This window comes from Pseudophryne corroboree, chromosome 3 (genome assembly GCF_028390025.1).
Source record: "Pseudophryne corroboree isolate aPseCor3 chromosome 3, aPseCor3.hap2, whole genome shotgun sequence".
In the NCBI taxonomy this organism is placed as follows: Eukaryota; Metazoa; Chordata; class Amphibia; order Anura; family Myobatrachidae; genus Pseudophryne; species Pseudophryne corroboree.
In genome coordinates this window covers 422,524,909-422,542,237 of record NC_086446.1, presented here as the reverse complement: position 1 = coordinate 422,542,237, position 17,329 = coordinate 422,524,909, and positions in this window count along the sequence as shown.

Below are 17,329 nucleotides of genomic sequence, written 5' to 3'. Positions count from 1 at the left end.
GCGGATCGGACTATTCCTCCCGGCCTGACAGCGCTGCTGCTCACAGTTTCCATGGTAAGCGGTGGGGGCCTGGTCCCTGGAGGGAGTTATGTGGTGGGGTTTCTGGCTGCACTCTCTCCTGCCTCTCTGTCCCTACCCCCTTAGTGCCTCTGTCCCTACCCCCTGGTGCCTCTGTCCTTACCCCCTGGTGCCTCCGTCCCTACCTAGTGGTGCCTCTGTTCCTACTCCCTGGTGCCTCTGTCCCTACCCCCTGGTGCCTCTGTCCCTACCCTCTGGTGCCTCTGTCCCTACCCTCTGGTGCCTCTGTCCCTACCCCCTGGTGCCTCTGTCCTTACCCCCTAGTGCCTCTGTCCTTACCCCCTGGTGCCTCTGTCCCTACCCCCTGGTGCCTTTGTCTCCACCCCCTGGTGCCTCTGTCCCTACCCCCTGGTGCCTCCGTCCCTACCTACTGGTGCCTCTGTTCCTACTCCCTGGTGCCTCTGTCCCTACCCCCTGGTGCCTCTTTCCCTACCCCCTGGTGCCTCCGTCCCTACCCCCTGGTGCCTCCGTCCCTACCCCCTGCCAACTCCATCCCTACCCCCTGCCGACTCCATCCCTACCCCCTGCCGACTCCGTCCCTACCCCCTGCCAACTCCGTCCCTGCCCCCTGCTGCCTCCGTCTTTACCCCCTGGTGCCGGCTCCGTCCCTACCCCCTGGTGCCTCTCTCCCTACTCCTTGCTACCTTTGTCCCTACCCCCTGGTGCCTCTCTCTGTCCCTACCCCCTGATGCCTCTCTTTGTACCTATTCCCTGGTGCCTCTGTCCCTACCCCCTGGTGCCTCTGTCCCTACTCCTTGCTCTCTCTGTCCCTATTCCCTGGTGCCTCTCTCTGTCCCTGCTACCTCTGTCCCTATTCCCTGGTGCCTCTCTCTGTTCCTACTCCCTGCTACCTCTGTCGCTACTCCCTAGTACCATATAAAACGTGTATAACATGCTCTACCTGGCGCAATGTGTATAGAACACTAACTGGTGCAATGTGTGTAACGTGCTCTACCTGGTGCAGTGTGTATAACGTGTTCTACCTGGCGCAATCTATATAACGTGTTCTACCTGGCGCAATCTATATAACGTGCTCTACCTGGCGCAATCTGTATAACGTGCTCTACCTCGCGCAGTGTGTGTAACGTGCTCTACCTGGCGCAGTGTGTGTAACGTGCTCTACCTGGCGCAGTGTGTATAACGTGCTCTACCTGGTGCAATCTGTATAGCGTGCTCTACCTGGTGCAGTGTGTATAACGTGTTGTAACTGGCGCAATCTGTATAACGTGTTCTACCTGGCTCTGTCTGTATAACGTGTTCTACCTGGCGCAATCTGTATAGCGTGCTCTACCTGGTGCAGTGTGTATAACGTGTTGTAACTGGCGCAGTGTGCATAACGTGCTCTACCTGGCGCAGTGTGTATAACGTGCTCTACCTGGCGCAGTGTGTATAACGTGTTCTACCTGGTGCAATGTGTGTAACGTGCTCTACCTGGCGCAGTTTGTGTAACGTGCTTTACCTGGTGCAGTGTGTGTAACGTGCTCTACCTGGCGCAGTGTGTGTAACGTGCTCTACCTGGCGCAGTGTGTATAACGTGCTCTACCTGGCGCAGTGTGTATAATGTGCTCTACCTGGTGCATTGTGTATAACGTGTTCTACCTGGCGCAATGTATATAGGGTGTTCTAACTGGTGCAATGTGTGTAACGTGCTCTACCTGGTACAATGTGTATATAACGTGCTCTACCTGTGTGGTGTAATGTGAATTGGTACTGTTATGTGGCCATGCTCTTTCCCCATGAAGCCACACCGCTACATTTTTGGTGCGCGCCTTCGGCGCGCACTGTCCTTGGTTTGAAGTACGGCAGGGGGAGCACCAATTTACTTTCTTGCAAAGGGCACTGAAATGTCTAGTTACAGCTCTGGGGCAGAGTGTCCTGTATGCACAGCCCAGCAGCATTGTCACCCCCTCCTCCCCCTCGCAATACTTTTGTAGTGTCGAAATCAAGTCTGTTTTTATATTTGAATAATTAATAAGATTAATATGAACCTTCATTCCGATGGGACCCAGAAAAGGACAGATAGGACCCCAATTTTTAAAAGTGAGGGGTCCGTGGGACCCACTTTTTGGGGGGCTCAGCGCGATCACTGACACTTCTTTTTTTTTTCTTCAAAAGGAGAACCACACTCCTTATCTGGGAGCATGCGTTCCTTAGGTGCATGTAAATATAACTATTACCGTTCCCCTATCATGGTGCCCCCCCTTTCATTTTCTTCTGGATCCGCCCCTTAGTGTCAGTGTATATTTGTGTGTACGGACCCCTGTATAATGTCAGTGTGTGTGTGTGTGTGTGTGTGTGTGTGTGTGTGTATGGACCCCTGTATAGTGTAAGTGTATATTTGTGTATAAGGACCCCTGTGTAGTTTGTGTGTGTGTGTGTGTGTGTGTGTGTGTGTGTGTATGTATGAACCCCTGTATAGTGTCAGTTTATGTGTGTGTATGGGCCCCAGTATAATGTCAGTGTGTGTGTGTTTGTGTGTGGGTGTGTGTGTATGGACCCCTGTATATTTGTGTGTAAGGACCCCTGTATAGTGTGTGTGTGTGTGTGTGAACCCCTGTATAGTGTCAGTGTATGTGTGTGTGTGTATGGGCCCCTGTATGATGTCAGTGTATGTGTGTATGGACCCCTGTATTGTGTCAGTGTATGTGTGTATGTACGGACCCCTGTATAGTGTCAGTGTATGTATGTACGTATGTGTGTGTATACGAACCCCTGTATAGTGTCAGTATATATTTATGTGTACAGACCCCTGTATTGTGTCAGTGTATATTTGTGTGTACGGACCCCTGTATAATGTCAGTGTATGTGTATATATGGACCCCTGTATTGTGTCAGTGTATATTTGTGTATACAGACCCCTGTATAGTGTCAGTGTATGTGTGTGTGTGTGTGTATAGACCCCTGTATAATGTCAGTGTATGTGTGTGTGTATGGACCCCTGTGTAGTGTCAGTGTAATGTGTGTATATATATGGACCCCTGTATAGTGTCAGTGTATTTACAATACCAGTCAAAAGTTTGGACAAACCTTCTCATTCAATGGTTTTTATTTATTTTAATTATTTTCTATATTGTAGATTAATACTGAAGACATCAAAACCATGAAAGAACACATATGGAATTATGTTGTAAACAAAAAAGTGTAAAACAAATCAAAATATGTTTTATATTTATTTTATATTCCTCAAAGTAGCCCCCTGTTGCTTTGGTTACAGCTTTGCACACTTTTGACATTCTCTCAATCAGCTTCATGAGGTAGTCTCCTGGAATGGTTTTGAATTAACATGTGTGCCTTGTCAAGAGTCAATCTGTGGAATTACTTGCCTTCCTAAAGTGTTTGAGACCATCAGTTGTGTTGGTCAGAGGTAGGGTTAGTACACAGTGGACACCCCTATTTTACTACTGTTGTAATCCATATTATGGCACAAATCACTCAACTCAGCAAAGAGAAACGACAGTCCATAATTACTTTAAGACATGAAGGTCAGTCGATACGGAAAATTTCAATAACTTTGGATGTATCCTCAAGTGCAGTTGCAAAAACCATCAAACGTTATGATGACACTGGCTCTCATGAGGACCACCCTAGGAAAGGAAGACCAAGAGTAACCTCTGCTGCAGAGGATAAGTTCATTAGAGTTACCAGCCTCAGAAACTGCTACTTAACAGCACCTCAGATTAGAGCCCACATAAATTCTTCACAGAGTTCAAGTAGCACACAAATCTTCATGGTCAAATTGCTATGAATAAGCCACTACTGAGGATGAACAACAGGAAGAAAATAATTGTTTGGGCCAAGAAACACAAGGAATGGATATTAGACCAGTGGAAATCTGTACTTTGGTCTGATGAGTCCAAACTTGAGATTTTTGGTTCCAACCGCCGTGTCTTTGTGAGGCGCAGAGAAGGTAAGCGGATGGTTTCTGCATGTGTGGTTCCCACTGTGACGCATGGAAGAAGAGGTGTGATGGTGTGGGGGTGCTTTGCTGGTGACATTGTTGGTGATTTATTAAAAATTCAAGGCACACTTAACCAGCATGGCTACCACAGCATTCTGCAGCGCCATGCCATCCCATCTGGTTTGCGCTTACTGGGACCATCATTTGTTTTTCAACAAGACAATGACCCCAAACACACCTCCAGGCTATGTAAGGGCTACTTAACAAGAAGGAAAGTGATGGAGTGCTGCGTTAGATGACTTGTGACAGGAATCAGCGTTCAGCAGCATCTCACTTACCAGCGCGCTGGTGTGCTGGCCTCCGGAGGTCACGGCCCCAGTTGCGACTGCATGAATGCACTGTCCGCGAGCGTCATAACTAATGTCACTGAGTACCCCTGAACCACATCTCTTGGCTCCCGTTTCTGCTGGTCAGTCTCCTGCAGCCAATGGCTCACTGTGCTCCACTCAACCAGTACTATCTTTTGGTAAATTACTGATTTCAGCTAGCAGCATGGTGTACACAGTGCTTCTAGTTAACAGCATTAACTCCCTGTGCACTACTGGGCCCAGTCAGCAACCAGCAGTACATTGCATTAACTGTCTACAGAATTACTCTCCTGGTGAATTACTAGCTCCAGCTAACTCTCAGCTGATCTGGAATCCAATCCAGCAGGGTGTGTTCTCACAAAGTTCAAATATCCAATCATCACAGAACAAGGGGTATAAGTTCCAGTCTGTGGCTCAGTCTCATCGCCTCGGACAACGAGTCCTATTTGGTGTCCTAGTTCTCCCGGTTCCTGTCTCCTGTTGTTCCCCGTGGATACTCTCATCGTCTCATTCTCCAGTCTTCAGTTCTCCTGCCTGCTTCAGACTCCAGCCTCAGCCTGCTACTATTCATCTGCAGTAAGAGACTCTCCTCAGGTGTTATTCATTGCCTAACCTGTGCACCTTATTACCAGCATTCTATTCTGTGCATTGCATCCAGCACTTAACAAACAGGCTGAGTTAGGACTGTCTCCTGCCTGGGCCTTGCTTGGCTAAAGAACTTTTATGTTACAGAGACTGTGTGCTTTTTACAATTACCGGAGTGTCTGCTTCAGTCATAATTACCAGTACCATTTGCATCCAGTTTTCAAGTTATCATTATTTCTGCTGCGGGGTACACTGGGCTCCACAAGGATTGGACAATGGGGTGTAGAGTAGGATCTTGATCCAAGGCACCAACAGGCTCAAAGCTTTGACTGTTCCCAGAATGCACAGCGCCGCCTCCTCTATAACCCCGCCTCCCTGCATAGGAGCTCAGTTTTGTAAGTTGGTGCTGCAGTAAGCAGGCACTTAACAAAGGGGCTGCTCCAAGCAGCCCTAAGAAAAGTTTTTATGAGGTAGAAAGTGAAGACTTCAAGGGCATCAGTGGTGGTAAATGTCTTGTGACATTCACTGCTGCAGCTCCAGCTGTCCCCAGCGGCGCTGTACACTCCCGAGCCCTGGTTGCCGGGTACCTACAGTGGAGGCTCCGGTTTTCTTCACGTTAGACACACACGGTTGGGGCTCTCCAGGATCGCGTGGCCGCGCTTCGGGGAGTGGTAAGTGGGTCCCGCTTGCGGGACCCGGTCTTTATCACGATCTGGCGCGGTCAGTGGGAGGCGGGCCGCGCGCGCTGGCGGTGGACACTGTGGATACAGGCGATCCCACTAGATCACCAGGGCATGGGTGCAGGTCAGGTTTTCTCTCTAAACCAATTCTTATATCGCCCACAGTACCCGGTGGTTTTGCCAGCAGTGGGGATAAGGCTTAGACCTGAAGCCCCTCCCCCAGCTCCAGGGCGCCATTTCTAGCAAGTGTTCCCGCCCTGGAGCTGCATCTCTGTCTTTTCCACACTCCCTGTCAGTGTCTGGGCACCATTATCCCTCAGCTCACTGTTCCTAGGACTGCTTGGGCAAATCCTCCTATGTAAAGCCGCCTGGTTGTCAGTGCTGTGACTTTACATGACACTTAACTATTCTACCTGCCTTTTTTAGTCAGTGTTAATAAGAAAGAGTGCACTTAGTCAGGGTTTTATAGTACAATTACCCTGTGATATACATCCAGTTCTTACTGTGTAGTGTTATATCTATTGTTATATAGCTGTGTAAGCTAGTCCAGTGCAGTATTATTGTCAGTAATAACCTCTGCATTGTACAAACTGTGACTATCTGTGTGTGCATCTGATAGCTGAGTGTTGTACATTTCGTGTCTTTCACTCAACTTGCTATCCCTATATTCTATAACCTGAGGGGGCTTGGTGCGTCAGGTTTTATCTAATATAGGATTTTCACAAAGATATACTGTATTACGTATTTTTCTCTGTGATTTAGTCACCATATCTCTCCTTTATCTCTGCTGGTGCTGACTACACTGCGCGGGGGTTTGGGTTTAGAGGTATAGTGCTGCTGATAATTGTACTGTGTTACCTCATACTGCAAGTATATCATGTCTGCTTCTGAGGGTAACGGTTCTGGGGCTGAACACACTGCCGGTGTTGCTGAAGCCACAGATCCATATGAGGAGAATATAGCAGCTGGGGGCTCCTTGCCCCCCAGTGGGACTGTGGCAACGGAGGCACATACTGACCCACCATGGGACGCTTTTTCCACGCTTCTGCATACGCTAGTTCATAAACTAACACCCCCTATGGGACCCTCAATGCCGGTACAACCGTATGTGGTCCCTGCAGCTAACCCGCCATGGGCGGACGATTTATCTGCTCAGTTAAAGAAGTTGAACCAGTCCCTGACTACTAAAAAGTCTGACCATCGCTCGCCTAGGTCCAAGGGGTCCTCTAAGTGAGCGCTTGTCTCCTCACAATCCACTGCTGTCACTGATACCTCGTCTGATGAAGACGGCACGTATACTGACCCCACAGGTTCTGACTCAGATACGGCTGATGGGGAGGGTAGTTCACATGTGGATGTTCCTGATCTTGTGGAGGCTATTAAGTTAATTCTACAGAATACAGATGATCCCGAGCTGTCCGTCCCTCCTAAGAAACCAGATAGGTTCAAGCGTCAGAAGGTGGTTAAACAAGTTTTACCTCACTCTGACCACCTAGTGGATATACGTCAGGAACCCTGGGAAAACCCTGGTTCAAAGTTTGTGCCTCACAAGAAAATGCTGGCTCGCTATCCCCTCGCGCCAGAGCTGTCTAAGAATTGGGAAACGCCTCCTCCAGTGGACTCACATGTGGCTAGGATGGTGGTTTCCTCAGCTCTGCCTGTCACTACCGTCATGTCTCTAAAAGAGCCTACGGATAAGCGTGTGGAGGGTTGTCTGAAAGCGATTTACACCCTCACGGGTGCTGCGCAAAGGCCCACTATTGCAGCTACATGCGCTGCCGAGGCTATTGAAGCGTGTGCCTTGGAGTTAGATACTGAAATCTCCTCTGACCATGCTAGACAATGCTTGTCATATATTGTCACAGCTTCTCGCTATATTAAAGAGGCGGCTTCGGATGCCGGTATCCTAGCAGTCAAGGCCTCTACTACGTCAGTCCTGGCTCACCGGATATTGTGGCTGAGATCCTGGTCTGTGGATCTGGACTCTAGAAAAACCCTGGAGGTACTCCCTTTCAAGGGAGATATTCTGTTTGGGGAGGACTTAAATAAGATAGTGGCTGACTTGGCTACTGCCAAAACTGCCTGTCTACCAAATACCGCTCCTTCTGTGTCAAAGGCTAAAGGTACGTCCTTTCGCCCTTCAGGTAAAGCAAAAGGTCAGGCGTACCACAAGCAGGCCCGCACTTCCAAACCTGGTAAGCCGAAGCCCAAAAGAGCCTGGGCTGCCCGTCAGCCAGCTTCCAAGACCGATAAGCCTACCGCATGACGGGGCGGGCCTCCCCCTGGGGGATCCCAGGGTGGGGGGACCGGCTTCTAGGGTATACCCAGGAATGGTTGAAGACCACTTCAGATGCCTGGGTACGGGAAGTCGTCACTCAAGGTTACGCCATAGCCTTCAAAAACCGACCCCCTCACCGATTTTGCCAGACAGACGTCCCGTCGGACCAGACAAAGGCAAACACTCTGCATTTGGTGGTACAGGCCCTCCTGGATACAGGAGTCGTAGTACAGGTGCCTCTTGCTCAGAGGGGCTGGGGGTACTATTCTCCGCTGTTTCTAGTCCCGAAACCGAATGGGTCCTCCCGGCCCATTCTAAACCTCAAGGCATTGAACAGGTTTGTGAAGGTTTCCAAGTTCCGTATGGAAACCCTTCGCTCTATAGTTCTGGCCTTGGAACCTGGGGACTGCATGGTCTCCCTGGATATACAGGATGCTTACCTGCATATTCCTATAGCAGCGTCACATCAGCAATACCTGAGGTTCGCTATTGGTAACCTTCATTACCAGTTTCGGGCGTTACCTTATGGTTTGACAACGGCACAGCGAGCCTTCACCAAAGTAATGGCGGTGATGACTGTACTCCGCCGTCAAGGGGTCAGGATACTGCCGTACCTGGACGACTTGTTAATCCTGGCAAATTCCCCAGAACTTCTCCTGTGTCATCTGGATATGACTGTCCGGTTTCTACAAGCCCACGGGTGGCTCATCAACTGGAAGAAATCCTCCCTGGTCCCTGCTCAGAGCATGGTGCACCTGGGAGCGCTATTGGACACTCACAACCAGCGGTTGTTCTTTTCTCAGGAGAAAGTCCTGAAGCTTCAGGACAGGATTCGTTGCTTTCTTTCTCGTCCACAAGTGTCGATACATTCGGCAATGCAGGTGCTGGGCATTCGACATGGTGGAGTATGCTCAATTCCATTCTCGCCCCCTCCAGAGGCTGATTCTAGCCAAGTGGGACGGCCTGCCTCACCGGATCAGGTCTCACATGATCTCTTTGACTCCGGAGGTCCGTCTGTCGCTACTTTGGTGGCTCCGGGATCAACAGTTGTGCAGGGGCCGTTCCTTCTGGATATCCAACTGGGTCCTGTTGACGACAGATGCCAGTCTAAGAGGTTGGGGTGCAGTGCTGGAGCAACACTCCCTTCAGGGTCGGTGGACCAAGGAGGAGTCTCTCCTCTCGATCAACATTCTGGAATTGCGGGCGGTCTTCAATGCATTGAACCTGGCCCAGCATTTAATTCAGTACCTTTCTGTTCAAATACAGTCGGACAACGCCACCACTGTGGCTTACATAAATCAATAAATCATCAAGGCGGCACTCGAAGCCGTTCAGCAATGAAGGAAGTCTCACGGATTCTACGTTGGGCGGAACGTCATCTACCGCCCATATCGACAATATTCATTCCGGGAGTCCTGAATTGGGAAGCAGACTTTCTCAGTCGTCAGGACGTGCATGCCGGCGAGTGGAGCCTCCATCCAGAAGTGTTTCAACTCCTAGTGGAAAAGTGGGGTCTTCCAGATGTAGATCTGATGGCGTCTCGACACAATCACAAGGTTCGGGTCTTCGGAGCAAAAACAAGGGATCCTCAAGCAGCATTCGTGAATGCGCTGGCGGTGCTGTGGAGGTTTCGGCTGCCGTACGTGTTCCCTCCGGTGTCACTCCTGCCCAGGGTAATTCGGAAGTTCAAGCAAGAAAAAGGAAATCTGCTTCTCATAGCTCCGGCGTGGCTCAGACGGCACTGGTTCTCAGACCTGCAAGGCCTATCGTCAGAGTGTCCACTTCTGCTTCCACAACACCTAGACCTCCTCGTTCAGGGCCCCTGTGTCTACCAGGACCTAGCCCGGCTGTCTTTGACGGCGTGGCTCTTGAAGCTTCCGTCTTGAGGGCTAAGGGTTTTTCTGAAGAGGTCATTAAAACTATGGCCCTCATTCCGAGTTGTTCGCTCGGTAATTTTCTTCGCATCGCATCGATTTTCCGCTAATTGCGCATGCGCAATGTTCGCACTGCGACTGCGCCAAGTAAATTTGCTAAGAAGTTTGGTATTTTACTCACGGCATTACAAGGTTTTTTCTTCGTTCTGGTGATCGGAGTGTGATTGACAGGAAGTGGGTGTTTCTGGGCGGAAACTGGCCGTTTTATGGGAGTGTGTGAAAAAACGCTGCCGTTTCTGGGAAAAACGCGGGAGTGGCTGGAGAAACGGGGGAGTGTTTGGGCGAACGCTGGGTGTGTTTGTGACGTCAAACCAGGAACGAAACTGACTGAACTGATCGCAGTGGCAGAGTAAGTCTCGAGCTACTCAGAAAATGCTTAGAAATTTCTATTCGCAATTTTGCTAAGCTAAGATTCACTCCCAGTAGGCGGCAGCTTAGCGTGTGCAATGCTGCTAAAAGCAGCTTGCGAGCGAACAACTCTGAATGATGGCCTATGTTCGGGCCCGGAAACCGGCTTCTGCTCGGATTTACTATAGGGTCTGGTATTCCTACTTTGTTTGGTGCGCATCTAATAATTATGACGCTTCAAAGTTTAGTACAGCCAAACTTTTGGCTTTTCTGCAGCAGGGCTTAGATTTAGGCCTGCGTCTGGCCTCCCTCAAGGTTCATATTCCTGCCTTGTCGGTGTGGTTTCAGAGAAAAATTGCGACTTTACCTGATGTTCATACTTTCACTCAGGGAGGTTTGATACGCAACACACCCTATGTCCCGCCTGTGGCTCCTTGGGACTTGTTGGTGGTTTTGGATGCATTGCAGGAGCCTCCGTTTGAACCCCTGGGTTCAGCTGACCTTAAGAGGCTTTCCCTTAAGGCGGTGTTCTTGCTGGCTATTGCCTTTGCTAGAAAAGTGTCGGATCTGGGTGCCTTGTCTTCTAGTTCCCCATAACTGATTTTTCACCATGACCGGGCGGTTCTTAGGACTCGTCCCGGATATTTACCGAAGGTGGTTTCTTCGTTCCACCTTTAATTAGGAGATTGTGGTTCCGGCCCTTGTCTCTCCTGTACTGTCTCCCAAAGAGAGGTCTTTGGATGTGGTACGGGCACCCCGTATCTACGTGAAGAGAACTGCTTCTGTTCGAAAATCTGATTCTCTCTTTGTTTTGAGTTCACAAACGTGGCTGGCCTGCTCACAAGCAGACCCTGGCCAGATGGATTAGAATGGTGATTGCACATGCTTATGCGAAGGCTGGTCTATCAGCTCCTACTCACATTACGGCCCATTCTACTCGGTCTGTTGGACCTTCTTTGGTGGCCCAACGTGGTGCGGCCCTTGAACAATTGTGCAAGGCGGCTACGTGGTCCTCCGGGAACACGTTCATAAGGTTCTATGCCTTCGATACTGCCGCTTCCCAGGATGCTTCCGTTGGACGCCGGGTTCTTGTGCCCGCTACAGTGCGTCCCCTCCCATAAGGAACTGCTTTAGGACATCCCCATTGTCCAATCCTTGTGGAGCCCAGTGTACTCCGCAGCAGAAAACGAGATTTATGGTAAGAACTTACCTTTGTTAAATCTTTCTGCGAGGTACACTGGGCTCCACAAGGCGCCCACCCTGATGCACTTAGCTTCTTTGGGTTAGTATGGCATTAGCCGCAGACACTTCTCTTGTCGTGAGAGTGTGGTGTATGTGGCTACTAACCGTTGTCGTCTCTTTTCATGCTACTGCATTGGGCTGGTTAACTGAAAACTGAGCTCCTGTGCAGGGAGGCGGGGTTATAGAGGAGGCGGCTTTGTGCATTCTGGGAACAGTCAAAGCTTTGAGCCTGTTGGTGCCTCGGATCAAGATCCTACTCTACACCCCATTGTCCAATCCTTGTGGAGCCCAGTGTACCTCGCAGAAAGAGATTTAACAAAGGTAAGTTCTTACCATAAATCTCGTTTTCCTATTTCTGTTACCAGTGACTTTTGAATATACATTTTCTTTGGACTCAGTTACCGTTCATTATTCCTATTATCAGTCGTACCAGTTATTACCCTTAGTTCAGTTTCTGTTATTATTGGCTTCCAAGTTACCATCAATTGTATATCATCCCATCGGTTTTCCAACTACTCTGTGACCTCGGTGATACAATAAATATCAGCGCATATGTGCAGGACTTTCATTCGGTCTCCTCGTGTAATACATCACACCTACACTGACCCACTAGTGCCCCCTCCGGGGAAAAACAAAACCAGAGACCTGACAACTTGGCCTCCACAATCACCCAACCTAAACCCAATTGAGATGGTTTGGGATGAGTTGGACCGCAGAGTGAAGGATAAGCAGCCAACAAGTGCTCAGCACCTCTGGGAACTCCTTCAAGACTGTTGGAAAACCATTCCAGGAGACTACCTCATGAAGCTGACTGAGAGAATGCCAAGAGTGTGCAAAGCTGTCATCAAAGCAAAAGGGGGCTACTTTGAGGAATCTAAAATATAAAACATATTTTAATTTGTTTAACACTTTTTGTTTACAACATAATTCCATATGTGTTCTTTCATAGTTTTGATGTCTTCAGTATTAAACTACAATGTAGAAAATAATTAAAAACCATTGAATGAGAAGGTGTGTCCAAACTTTTGACTGGTACTGTGTGTGTGTGTGTGTGTGTGTGGACCCCTGTATAGTGTCAGTGTATATTTGTGTGTACAGACCCCTGTATTGTGTGTGTGTGTGTGTGTGTGTGTGTGTGTGTGTGTGTGTGTGTGTGTGTGTACAGAGCCCTGTATAGTGACAGTGTATGTGTGTCTATGGATCCTTGTTTAGTGTATGTGTGTGTCTGGACCCCTGTATAGTGTGTGTGTGTGTGTGTGTGTGTGTGTGTGTGTATGTATGTATGAACCCCTGTATAGTGTCAGTGTATATTTGTGTTTGCAGACCCTTGTATAGTGTCAGTGTACGTTTGTGTGTGTGTATGGACCCCTGTATAGTGTCAGTGTATGTACGGACCCCTGTATAGTGTGTGTGTGTGTGTGTGTGTGTGTGTGTGTGTGTGTGTGTGTGTATGGACCCCTGTATAGTGTCAGTGTATGTTTGTGTGTACGGACCCCTGTATAATGTCAGTGTATATGTGTGTGTGTGTGTGTGTGTGTGTGTGTGTATGTGTGTGTGTGTGTGTACGGAACCCTGTATAGTATCAGTGTATATTTGTGTGTTCGGACCGCTATGTAATGTCAGTGTTTGTGTCTATGGACCCCTGTATAGTGTCAGTGTATGTACAGTATGTTTGTGTATGGACCCCTGTATAGTGTCAGTGTATATTTGTGTTTACAGACCCTTGTATAGTGTCAGTGTATGTGTGTGTATGGAGCCCTGTATATTGTATGTACGGACCCCTGTATGTGTGTTCGTGTGTATGGACCCCTGTATAGTGTCAGTGTGTGTGTATGGACCCCTGTATAGTGTCAGTGTATATTTTTGTGTTCGGACCACTGTATAATGTCAGTGTATGTGCTTGTGTCTATGGAACCCTGTATAGTGTCAGTGTATATTTGTGTGTACGGACCCCTGTATAGTGTCAGTGTATATTTGTGTGTCTGGAACCCTGTATAGTGTCAGTGTATGTGTGTGTGTACGGAGACCCCTGTATAGTGTCAGTGTATGTGTGTGTGTGTGTGTGTGTGTGTGTGTGTGTGTGTGTGTGTGTGTGTGTGTGTGTGTGTGTGTGTACAGACCCCTGTCATACTTACCTACTCTCCCGGAAGCTGGGGGAGGCTCCCGTTTTTTGGGGTAGCCCCCCGCATCCCCGGAAGAGTGGGCAGGTCTCCCGCATCCTGCTCGCACGCCCGTCGGGTGGAGAAGGGGTTAAAATTACGCTAATCGCGTCATTTTAGCCCCGCCCCCTTCCCGTGGACCCGCGAATCGCGGCATTTCCCGATGTGGGGGCGGGGCTTAGTGATGTCACAGCCCGCCCCCGCCCCCCGAAGATACGTGCAGCGTCTCCTCTCCGGGCTTCTCCCGGAGAGGAGAAAAACAATGTAGGTAAGTATGACCCCTGTATAGTGTCAGTGTATATTAGTGTGTATGGACCCCTGTATAGTGTCAGTGTATAATTGTGTGTACGAACCCCTGTATAGTGTCAGTGTATGTGTGTGTGTACAGACCCCTGTATAGTGTCAGTGTGTGTGTGTGTGTGTGTGTGTGTGTGTACGGACCCCTGTATAGTGTCAGTGTATATTTGTGTGTCTGGAACCCTATATAGTGTCAGTGTGTGTGTGTGTGTGTGTGTGTGTGTGTGTGTGTGTGTGTGTACGGACCCCTGTATAGTGTCAGTGTATGTATGTGTGTGCGTGTATGGACCCCTGTATAGTGTCAGTGTGTGTATATGGACCCCTGTATAATGTCAGAGTATGTGTCTATGTACGTACCCCAGTATAGTGTCAGTGTATGTATGTGTGTGTGTACGGACCCCTGTGTAGTGTCAGTGTATATTAGTGTGTATGGACCCCTGTATAGTGTCAGTGTATAATTGTGTGTACGTACCCTGTATAGTATCAGTGTATATTTGTGTGTTCGGACCTCTATGTAATGTCAGTGTATGTGTTTGTGTCTATGGACCCCTGTATAGTGTCAGTGTATGTACAGTATGTGTGTGTATTGACCTCTGTATAGTGTATGTGTGTTCGGACCCCTGTATAGTGTGTGTGTGTGTGTGTGTGTGTGTGTGTGTGTGTGGACCCCTGTATAGTATCAGTGTATATTTGTGTGTTCGGACCGCTGTATAATGTCAGTGTTTGTGTTTGTGTCGATGGACCCCTGTATAGTGTCAGTGTATATTTGTGTGTACGGACCCCTGTATAGTGTCAGTGTATATTTGTGTGTCTGCAACCCTGTATAGTGTCAGTGTATGTGTGTGTGTGTGTGTGTGTGTGTGTGTGTGTGTGTGTGTGTGTGTGTGTGTGTACGGACCCCTGTATAGTGTCAGTGTATGTATGTGTGTGCGTGTATGGACCCCTGTATAGTGTCAGTGTGTGTATATGGACCCCTGTATAATGTCAGAGTATGTGTCTATGTACGTACCCCAGTATAGTGTCAGTGTATGTATGTGTGTGTGTACGGACCCCTGTGTAGTGTCAGTGTATATTAGTGTGTATGGATGGACCCCTGTATAGTGTCAGTGTATAATTGTGTGTACGTACCCCTGTATAGTGTCAGTGTATGTGTACGGACCCCTGTGTAGTGTCAGTGTATAATTGTGTGTACGTACCCCTGTATAGTGTCAGTGTGTATGTGTGTGTGTGTGTGTGTACAGACCCCTGTATAGTGTTAGTGTATGCATGTGTGTGTGTGTGTACGGACCCCTGTATAGTGTCAGTGTATATTTGTGTGTCTGGAACCCTGTATAGTGTCAGTGTATGTGTGTGTTTACGGACCCCTGTATAGTGTCAGTGTATGTATGTGTGTGCGTGTATGGACCCCTATATAGTGTCAGTCTATGTGTGTACGGACCCCTGCATAGTGTCAGTGTATGTTTGTGTGTAAGGACCCCTGTATAATGTCAGTGTATTTGTGTGTGTGTGTATGGATCCCTGTATATTTGTGTGTACGGAACCCTGTATAGTATCAGTGTATATTTGTGTGTTCGGACCTCTATGTAATGTCAGTGTATGTGTTTGTGTCTATGGACCCCTGTATAGTGTCAGTGTATGTACAGTATGTGTGTATTGACCTCTGTATAGTGTATGTGTGTTCGGACCCCTGTATTGTGTGTGTGTGTGTGTGTGTGTGTGTGTGTGTGTGTGTGTGTGTGTGTGTGTGTGTGTATGGACCCCTGTATAGTATCAGTGTATATTTGTGTGTTCGGACCGCTGTATAATGTCAGTGTTTGTGTCGATGGACCCCTGTATAGTGTCAGTGTATATTTGTGTGTACGGACCCCTGTATAGTGTCAGTGTATATTTGTGTGTCTGCAACCCTGTATAGTGTCAGTGTATGTGTGTGTGTGTGTGTGTGTGTGTGTGTACGGACCCCTGTATAGTGTCAGTGTATGTATGTGTGTGCGTGTATGGACCCCTGTATAGTGTCAGTCTATGTGTGTGTATGGACCCCTGTATAGTGTCAGTGTGTGTATATGGACCCCTGTATAATGTCAGAGTATGTGTCTATGTACGTACCCCAGTATAGTGTCAGTGTATGTATGTGTGTGTGTACGGACCCCTGTGTATGGACCCCTGTATAGTGTCAGTGTATAATTGTGTGTACGTACCCCTGTACAGTGTCAGTGTGTGTGTGTGTGTGTGTACAGACCCCTGTATAGTGTTAGTGTATGCATGTGTGTGTGTGTACGGACCCCTGTATAGTGTCAGTGTATATTTGTGTGTCTGGAACCCTGTATAGTGTCAGTGTATGTGTGTGTGTTTACGGACCCCTGTATAGTGTCAGTGTATGTATGTGTGTGCGTGTATGGACCCCTATATAGTGTCAGTCTATGTGTGTACGGACCCCTGCATAGTGTCAGTGTATGTTTGTGTGTAAGGACCCCTGTATAATGTCAGTGTATTTGTGTGTGTATGGATCCCTGTATATTTGTGTGTACGGAACCCTGTATAGTATCAGTGTATATTTGTGTGTTCGGACCTCCTATGTAATGTCAGTGTATGTGTTTGTGTCTATGGACCCCTGTATAGTGTCAGTGTGTTCGGACCCCTGTATAGTGTGTGTGTGTGTGTGTGTGTGTGTGTGTGTGAGTGTGTGTGTGTGTGTGTGTGTGTGTGTGTGTGTGTGTGTGTGTGTGTGTATGGACCCCTGTATAGTATCAGTGTATATTTGTGTGTTCGGACCGCTGTATAATGTCAGTGTTTGTGTTTGTGTCGATGGACCCCTGTATAGTGTCAGTGTATATTTGTGTGTACGGACCCCTGTATAGTGTCAGTGTATATTTGTGTGTCTGCAACCCTGTATAGTGTCAGTGTATGTGTGTGCGTGTATGGACCCCCGCATAGTGTCATAGTGTGTGTGTGTGTGTGTGTGTGTGTGTGTGTGTGTATGTGTATGTGTATGGAGTCCCTGTATAATGTCAGTGTATGTGTGTATGTACATACCCCTGTATAGTATCAGTGTATGTATGTGTGTGTATGGACCCCTGTATAGTGTCAGTGTGTGTGTGTGTGTGTGTGTGTGTGTGTGTGTGTATGGACCCCTGTATAATGTCAGTGTATGTGTGTATGTACGTACCCCTGTATAGTGTCAGTGTATGTATGTGTGTGTGTACGGACCCCTGTATAGTGTCAGTTAAGTGTGTGTATGGACCCCTGTATAGTGTCAGTGTATAATTGTGTGTACGGACCCCTGTATAGTGTCAGTGTATGTGTGTGTACAGACCCCTGTATAGTGTCAGTGTGTGTGTGTGTGTGTGTACGGACCCCTGTATAGTGTCTGTGTATATTTGTGTGTCTGGAGCCCTGTATAATGTCAGTGTATGTGTGTGTGTACGGACCCCTGTATAGTGTCAGTGTATATTTGTGTGTCTGCAA